General features: G+C 36.1%; 1 pseudogene; it reads left to right on the top strand.

Annotated features, from left to right (window-relative positions):
- Positions 1 to 574: 574 nt before the first annotated feature.
- On the top strand, positions 575 to 902 carry LOC133085632 (large ribosomal subunit protein eL33-like; annotated as a pseudogene).
- Positions 903 to 8,432: the final 7,530 nt, after the last annotated feature.

Raw genomic sequence — 8,432 nt, 5'->3', positions numbered from 1 at the left:
CCCATAGAATGTACGAAACTGAGAGTGAACTCTTATGTAAACTATGGACTCTGGGTGATTAGGGTGTGTCAGTGTAGGGTCATCTATTGCAACAAAGGTACCGCTCTGGTAGGGGGTGTTGATAATTAGAGAGGCGATGCATTGTGGGGACAGGGGCAATATGGGAAATCTCTGTACCTTTGTCTTAATTTTGCTATGAACCTAGAACTACTCTAAAAAATCTTTTAAAAAGTGACAGATATTGTCCTTTGTAAAAACTGTACTGCAGGAATTAAGATGGGTGAAACTGTCACCCAGGGGTTAGGGAACATCAACCAATCTATTTATATCTCAAAATTAGATAATTTTTGTAATGCATGGGTATTATCTACGATCCGTTCCATGAATGGTCTTGTGATCAATGAAGTGGAGAGACCTCAGGATAACCCAACTGGCAGAGAAGACCTCTGGACACTCAGGGGAGAAGTTGGAAACTGTAGCAAAGCTAAACTTTTTGAGAAATTTTAAAAGGCAATTTGGAGCTATTTGGAGCCTGTGGAGGTCTGCTGGGAACAAGACTTCTAAAACGACAAATATGTCTGAAAGGCTGTGGTCCAAGGCCATTTTTGCCGGCTATAAGCAGGGTCTCTGGAACCAGAGGGAGCACACAGCTCTTCTTAAAACTGAGGGTATTTATACTAGAGATGAAACTGACTTCTATCTAGGCAAGAGATAAGCTTATGTGTACAAAGAATAACACAGTAACTCCTGGTGGAAAACCTAACAAAACCAGAGTAATCTGGGGAAAGGTAACTCATGCTCATGGAAACAGTGGCATGGTTCGTGCAAAATTCTGAAGCAACCTTCCTGCTAAGGCAATTGGACACAGAATCTGCGTGATGCTATACCCTTTAAGGATTTAAACTTATTGAAAATTACATAAATAAAAGTGTGGTTTGGTAAAAAAACAAAGAGGCAATTTGGAAATATTAATAATCACATATATTTTTAAAAGTTCACAATATCTATCCAATGAAAACATATAGAATCTATAAAGAGCTCAGGCTGATTGTTCATGATATGAAAACAGTAAGAATCAACTTGTCAATTGACACTTTAACTTTTAGAATATGGGACAAGTAATACTGTCTCCTATATAAAGGCATCCACACTCTTGAACACTAGCACTCAAATAAATATAAATTTAAATTACATTTCCTTAGGAAATTAGGAAAATACAAGTTTCTAAACTACATTATTTGCATTAGTCCTCACATTTTGCATTTTAAACTTAAAAGGCTAAGATGTGAGAGGGAGTTTCTTTTATAGTGCTGTTAGAACTCTACTAAGGAAGAAAGGGAAGAAGGAAAAAGGGAAATTGAGTTCGACCTTGAGATTTTTCGTATTTTTCAAAGTAAAGGATATAATTATGAAATTTGCAAAATTACTCTAAAACTTTTCTCACTTTTGGAATTAAAATATAATTTGTGTCATTTGTGTCATTTCTTTATCAGCAAATTTGGAACTTATTATCTCTACTCTTAAAGATTTAGTATTAAATGAAGATTCATGTCTGAAAACTGTGGCTACTGTTTTACATATTAAATGTGCCAGTATCAGAACTGGAGAGTGAAGTAAATGGAAAATGCCAGTTTCTAGCCAGGAAATTAAAATAAAAGAAGAAAAAAATTAGCACCAGCACGTAGACCCTTAAATCAGCGCTGTCGGGAATGTGACAGAACACTTTTCTCTCTCCTTGGGGCTTTGGTTTGCAGATGCATTTGTGTCAGAAGGTCTCACTTAAGTAAGGAAAGAAGTGAAGTTGGAGCACAAATCAAAAAACAGGGTTCAGTTTAACAGCTAGAGTTTGAATGAATGAGAAAAGTTCTGGTCTATCTTTCATTAGAGTCATCACTTAGTTATGATTTCTCTTTACCTGAGGGGTCATGTTTAACCCTCTGAACATTTTTAAACTATATTCTTTAAAATATAACTAAAAAATCCTGTTTCAATCAGGATGAAAAAATATATATTTCTCCAGAATCCACTTAATGCGATTGAGCACAATCTCCTGTTAAAAGTTCCAAAATCAAAATTAATGGAATTGACATATTTTTAGAGATATCTTCCAAATCACTTTGCCTTTATCATATCAGAAAGGCATTTACCTCCACATATTATGTGTGTATATTATATATATATATATATATATGCATATATAGGTATATAAAATTCAAGACCAACAAGCTATAGGGTTTAAGGGGGATTTGAAATTTTTAGAACTTAGGGTAGTCACGAAACCTTGCCAGAAACTCAAAATAGTGAATATAGTTTATGATCACAGTGAAACACACCACAATTCACTTAAAATGGAAGGAATTCCAATGCTCTGCCACAGAGGGAACAGAATTCAATACACACAAAAACCACACCCAAACTATCTCACATTTAATAACAAGAAGTCAGTTTTGAAATGTTTCACATGTGGCAGTTTTGACCCCTTGGCCACAAGTTTCTCCATTTCTGTATTCTTGACTTACTTTCCTTCACTATTTCTACACTCATCTTCCTTTTTTCTTCACTTGCCAGGTACCATTATCTTTTCCCCCTACATTCCTAACATTTTTGTTCTGAAGATTGGTTTCTTGTTTACTTTGCCTAGGCTACACATTCCAGCTGAAAAGTATCAAAATGTAGTGGCAAACATACTCTAAAAAAATTCTATTTATAAAGGGATATTTTTATTCTCTTATCTTTCTCTTTTTTTTTTTTTAACATGTTTTTCTTCTTATTTTACTGGGTCATAGAATTTAAAATACATAAGGTATTTGCCCAAGAGATATTTGTTGGGCAATCATATATCTATAATCATATTTTGTGGATATATATATATCAACAAAATTCCCTTGACAGAGGAGAGGATTTGAGAAAGTATGAGTACATGAAGCAAATCTTTTTCTTTGAAAAGCCTCCCACTTTAATTTACAAAATTATCTCCTCCTTCTGGGTTAGATAAATAAATCTCATGCTCAAAATAATTTTTTAAAAAGTCAAAGTTTCATATATTTAAAAACTACCACTGGCTTTAGCCTATGAAAATAATGAAAAATTATCTCTCTTTATCTAGAGAAGTATTTATTCAACATTCCAACATTTGCAAAAAAAAAAAAAAAAAAAACTTCTGGAAAAGCTTTGTGAGGGATACAGAAGGAAGATCTACTACATATGTGATGGGTGTCTATTTCAGCAAATCATAGTCTTTGCCTAGTGGGAAATTGTATTAGTGCATTCAAGCTGCTACAACAAAAATACTACAGAATGTGTGACTTATAAACAGCAAGAATTTATTGCTCACAGTTCTGGAGGCTGGAGGTCCAAGATCAAGGTGCCAGCATGGTTAGGTTGTGGTAAAGGTCTTCTTCCAGCTACAGACTGCTGACTTCTCACTGTGTCTTCATACGGTAGAAGAGGCCGGCGGGGGTGGGTGGGTCTGTAGGATTCTTTTATAAAGACACTAATCTCATTCATGAGGGCTTCACCCTCATAACTTAAGCACCTGCAAAAGCCCTTACCTCCTAATACCATTGCATTGTGCATTAGGATTTCAACATATGAATTTTGGGAGAAACACAAACATTCAGACCATAACATTCCACCCCAGTCATACAAAATTCATATCCTTCTCACATATCAACAACTCAAAAGTTTATGTCCAAAGTTTCATCTAAATATCATCTAAATCAGATACAGATGAGACTCCAGCTGTGAACCTGTGAAATCTAATATGTCATGTGCTTCTGAAATACAATGCTGGGACAGGCATAGCATAGACATCTCATTCCGAAAGGGAGAAATATAAATGAAAAATAAATAATAGGTCCCAAGAAAGTCCAAAATCCTAAGGCCCACAGGTCAGGCAATCCTGCATTCTGGACACACAGAGGTAGGGATTCCCCTTCCAAAATACACTGGGTTGGCTCATAGCCCCCATGGCTTTGTTGGGCACAGCACACTCCATGGCTTTCATGTGTTGGAGTTCAATGCCTGTGACTCTCTTGGGTTGGAATCTCACACCAGTGGCTCTGATGATATGAAGTCTTGGGGGCACACTCAAACCGATGGTTCCACTGAACATTATCCTAGTGGACACTCTCTGCAGTCACCTCACCTGAATTCAGCACCCCATGGTTCTGGGCAGCTCCATATTTGAAATCTAGATGGAGGTGTAGAAGAAACATCCACACTCATGATAGGTATTTATTTCAGCAAATAATAGTCTTTGCATAGTGGGAAACATACTAAGAACCGTTCCTCACTTCAAGGCATTTAAAATACAGTTTGAGAGAAGAGATAGCAAAGTGAAAAAATTTTTAATTATAAGTTAAATGTAACATCACTATAACAATGAAATAATTGTTCTAATGGTGTGCATAATTAATATTAAAAAATTGTCCAGAAAATGATTGCTGTGGAAATTCAAAAGAGAGCAAGAACCTTGGTCTGAGGACATTAGAGAAATTTCTGAGAGTAGGTAGATTTAAGTTGGGTGACAAAGAGTAGGTCAGATTTGAACAAAGTCTAAATGTTCAGCGAGAACAAAGATTAGCAATAATAAAGTATTCCACTAGCAACTTGATTGCCTGAAATAGAATTAATAGAGTTGACTTGGGGACAGAGAAAGAGATGATGATTTTAAAAATAAATACTAACTGAAGTTAAATTTTGCTTGCAGCATACTCATAATGTGGAAAATCTTTTGCATTTTTCTGTGACATCTGTACATCCAACTTAATATGATTAATTAATGGCTAATGCCTTTCTTTTATTGAAGACTTAACATTGAAGAAAGGTAGTAAAAGGAAGAAAAAACAACATGTGGATAGAAGAGGATAACAACTTTATATAGATAACTGTATTAGTTATCTAATAACAGCTTTGTTTATTATGACCATCTATATAAAATCCTAGTCTAATGTAAAATTATAATAATTTAAATAAAATTTTTATAAGCAGTCTTAGCTCATGATTCACATAAAAATATTGGATTCCCATATACCAGTAATTACCAACTAGAAAATGTAAAATTTTTAAAAATCCTACTCTCAATAGCACAAGAGCATAATGTTACTAGAAATACAAATAACAATACTGTAAGTTCTTGGCAAAAAATCATAAAATATTATTAAAGGATAAAAAAGAGATGTGAATAAATGAAGAGATATAACATGATAATGAGCTGTAAAAGTGCCTTTTCTACCTGAATTAATCTATAAATTCAAAACAATTGCAATAAAAAGAACACATTATTTTTCTTGGAACTCAACAAGACATTCCTCAAATTCATATAAAAATGCAAAGTGCCAAAAGTAGTCAAGATAATGTTGAGAAAGAATAAGCAACTGTTTTGGGGTTTGTATGTATGAAGACTTAAACTAATGAACATTGTAATTAAGGCAGTGCAGTTCTGACACTTGAGACCAACGGAGTAATGGGGTCCAGATTAGAGTTGGAAACAGATTCATACAGATGTGCACCTTGATATGACAAAGGTACTATTGCAAATACCTGTGGAATTAATGAATTATTTAATATATTGGTGTCCCCCTTTCATAACAAACAAAATAAGTTCTAGAGTAGGACTTTTCCAGGTGGAAAATTCTAATACAAAGTAGTTATTTTCTTCTCTCTTCTAGAATAGCACTCCACACCAAGGAGAAAAAGAAAAGAAACACACACACACTCACACACACACATATTGCATCTTTGAGAAAATTAGAAAATACAAAAATATATAGAGTACCTATCTGCATGTAGAAAGGGGCCATTGGGCAGGGTCATGGAAGGAAGAGAGTAGAGAACACACCCATTACAGAATTCAGGGTTAGCAAAGTATACTTTTCTACAGGTCCAGAAGAAGGGGTATAGCCTGATGGTCAAAAGCAAAATTCCTGTCTTTGACCTTCTTTACAATGAATGCATGATGCAGGCGCTGGCATTAGGAATTTCCCAAGTCAATTGTGGTTTCAAGAAACATTTTCTACAGCATATTTTACAGAGTTGCTCCAAGATACCACGCTCTATATTAGCAATTCTTACCCAGGTCTCACAACCCACTGATGTGCCATGTAACGGTGTGGTAAATTACACGTCATTTGTTACTAAAACATCAAAAATTCCAAATTACGTGTCTTTTCTTAAATAAAGATGAATCGAGATTATTTCTAGTTATATTTCTCTCTCACTGGATATTGACCTGGCTTCAGCCAGTATACTTCGTGTAAGTTTTGTCAGTCTTGTGTGTTCAGAGCAGAACAAATGGATTGAAAATCAATGCCCAGGGTTAGTTCTCCTTTTATGTTAGACTTATTAATGTCAGATGTGTTGTTACAGACCTGCATTTTGACAAGGTTCTACACCAGAATATACCAAAATATATAAGTGGACTGTTATCCTTTTTTCTCTAAGAACCTACCTTGGAGGAGAGAACTTCTGAGAACCCTGGGAAGCTTCCCTTGTGCTCAAGATGCTTTTTGTTCAGATGTCTGCTGGGCAGAGGTTCAGCAGGGAAGCGGGGGATGTGTGTTTCTAGTATATTGCAAGAACATCCAACAGGACCAAAAATAAAAATTACCGAAGAAAGATTTTTTTCCTCTTCTTCTTTTATTTCCATGTTCATGGCCTCATGGCATTTCCCCTTGGGAGAAGAGAGGCAACGGTAGAAAACCTACCAGGCAAAGACTCATTTCTACAAAATATTTCCCTCTCAACACCTTAATTCCAGCAGAGACTGTTCCTGCTCCTCAAATTAGCACCAGAGTTTGTAAGACAAACCTAAGAGTGGGACACAAGGGCTACACACCTGAAAGGAAACCTTTGTCTTTTCTCAAAGAAAAAAAAAAAGGAATCAGGAATTCAGGAATATTTTTATTACATCTCACAGAGTTCTTTTGACTGGTTTATTGCTCACTTTTTTTCCATTGCTCCATAAAGTGTGGGAGAGAATGCTGAGTGGTGAAGGCTGGGGGAAGCATTAATCTTTTATATACATTATAAGTTGTTGCTTTATCTGACAAAATGTTTCCTTCTGGAGAGGGGAGTGCTTGCATATTTCCAGATCTCCTTTTTGTCTTTCATCAGGAAAGCACTAATGGGTCACAGAACATTCTCTGTCTACTTGTAACTTTGTTTGCTTGTTTCTTTTTTCTGCACTTGGTCTTGTTTTATGATCTGATGTTGTATGAAGAGCTTTTGATTTCATAAAGTAGTACCATTAGGAATCAACATAGCGGTGCCATGTTCTTAAAAAATAGAATATATATCTTTAAAAAAAGAAGATTCCTACTAAGACTATCAATGGAGCATACTTTTTTCCTAGACGTTTCCATTTATGTATTTATCCCATAGATAATATTGATCAGTTACTATGTGATAGGCCATAAACTGCAATATGTGAGAAGACATTTTTGCTATTTAAGTGCTTAATATCTTGGCAATGAGGGAAATAAAAATGTATATCCCTGTAAAGTCAAAATGATAAGTGTGAAATAGGTGATAAAAATGAGAAGGGATAATGGTGAAGATTCGGATTTCAGAAGACGACATTTCATCTGGGTGGATGTGGTTAAAGGATACCAACTGCTTGAGGCTATAATGAATTTTTGTAAGAGAAATTGATAAAAATCAAGTTGATAAAAATTGGTAGAAATCTGGAAACAAGTTCAAAATTAAATCATTTATAGCAAAATAGTAGCAATAATACTTAAGAACACTCTAAATAATACATTATGTCCCTAGCATACTTTACTTTTTTCAATTTTTATTTATTCATTTATTTATTTTTGGCTGCTTTGGGTCTTCATTGCTGCGTGTGGGCTTTCTCTAGTTGCAGCGAGAGGGGGCCACTCTTTGCTGCAGTGTGCGGGCCTCTCCCTGTGGTGACCTCTCCTGTTGCAGAGCACGGGCTCTAGGCACCTGGACTTCAGCAGTTGTGGCACTCGGGCTCAGTAGTTGTGGCTCACGGGCTCTAGTGCAGGCTCAGCGGTTGTGGTGCATGGGCTTAGTTGCTCCGCAGCATGTGGGATCTTCCCAGACCAGGGCTTGAGCCCCTGTCCCCTGCATTGGCAGGCAGATTCTTAACCACTGTGCCACCAGGGAAGCCCTGTCCCATACTTTATAGCTTATAAAAGATTTTTAGTTTCTTTTATCTCTAAGTGTTCAGAGACCATGGGCAGCACAGCTAAAGCCTTTCTTCTCATCCCCCATCCACCACAGAGATGTGGGAAAGACACTTATTCAGTTTCTCTGGCAACTAGGAATGACTGTGGGACCCACTTCTCATCCATGAGAGATGAACTCAAGTCTGCTGGTGTGCAAGAGAAGAGAAAACATTGCCTTTCCTGATAAAAAGAGACAGGCACGACTGCATCTTGCCTCACTTTCTTTTTCTTTTTCCC

This window comes from Eubalaena glacialis, chromosome 2 (assembly GCF_028564815.1).
Source record: "Eubalaena glacialis isolate mEubGla1 chromosome 2, mEubGla1.1.hap2.+ XY, whole genome shotgun sequence".
Classification (NCBI taxonomy): domain Eukaryota; kingdom Metazoa; phylum Chordata; class Mammalia; order Artiodactyla; family Balaenidae; genus Eubalaena; species Eubalaena glacialis.
Note: the sequence above shows the minus strand (reverse complement) of the source record. Positions and strands in the feature narration are given on the sequence as shown.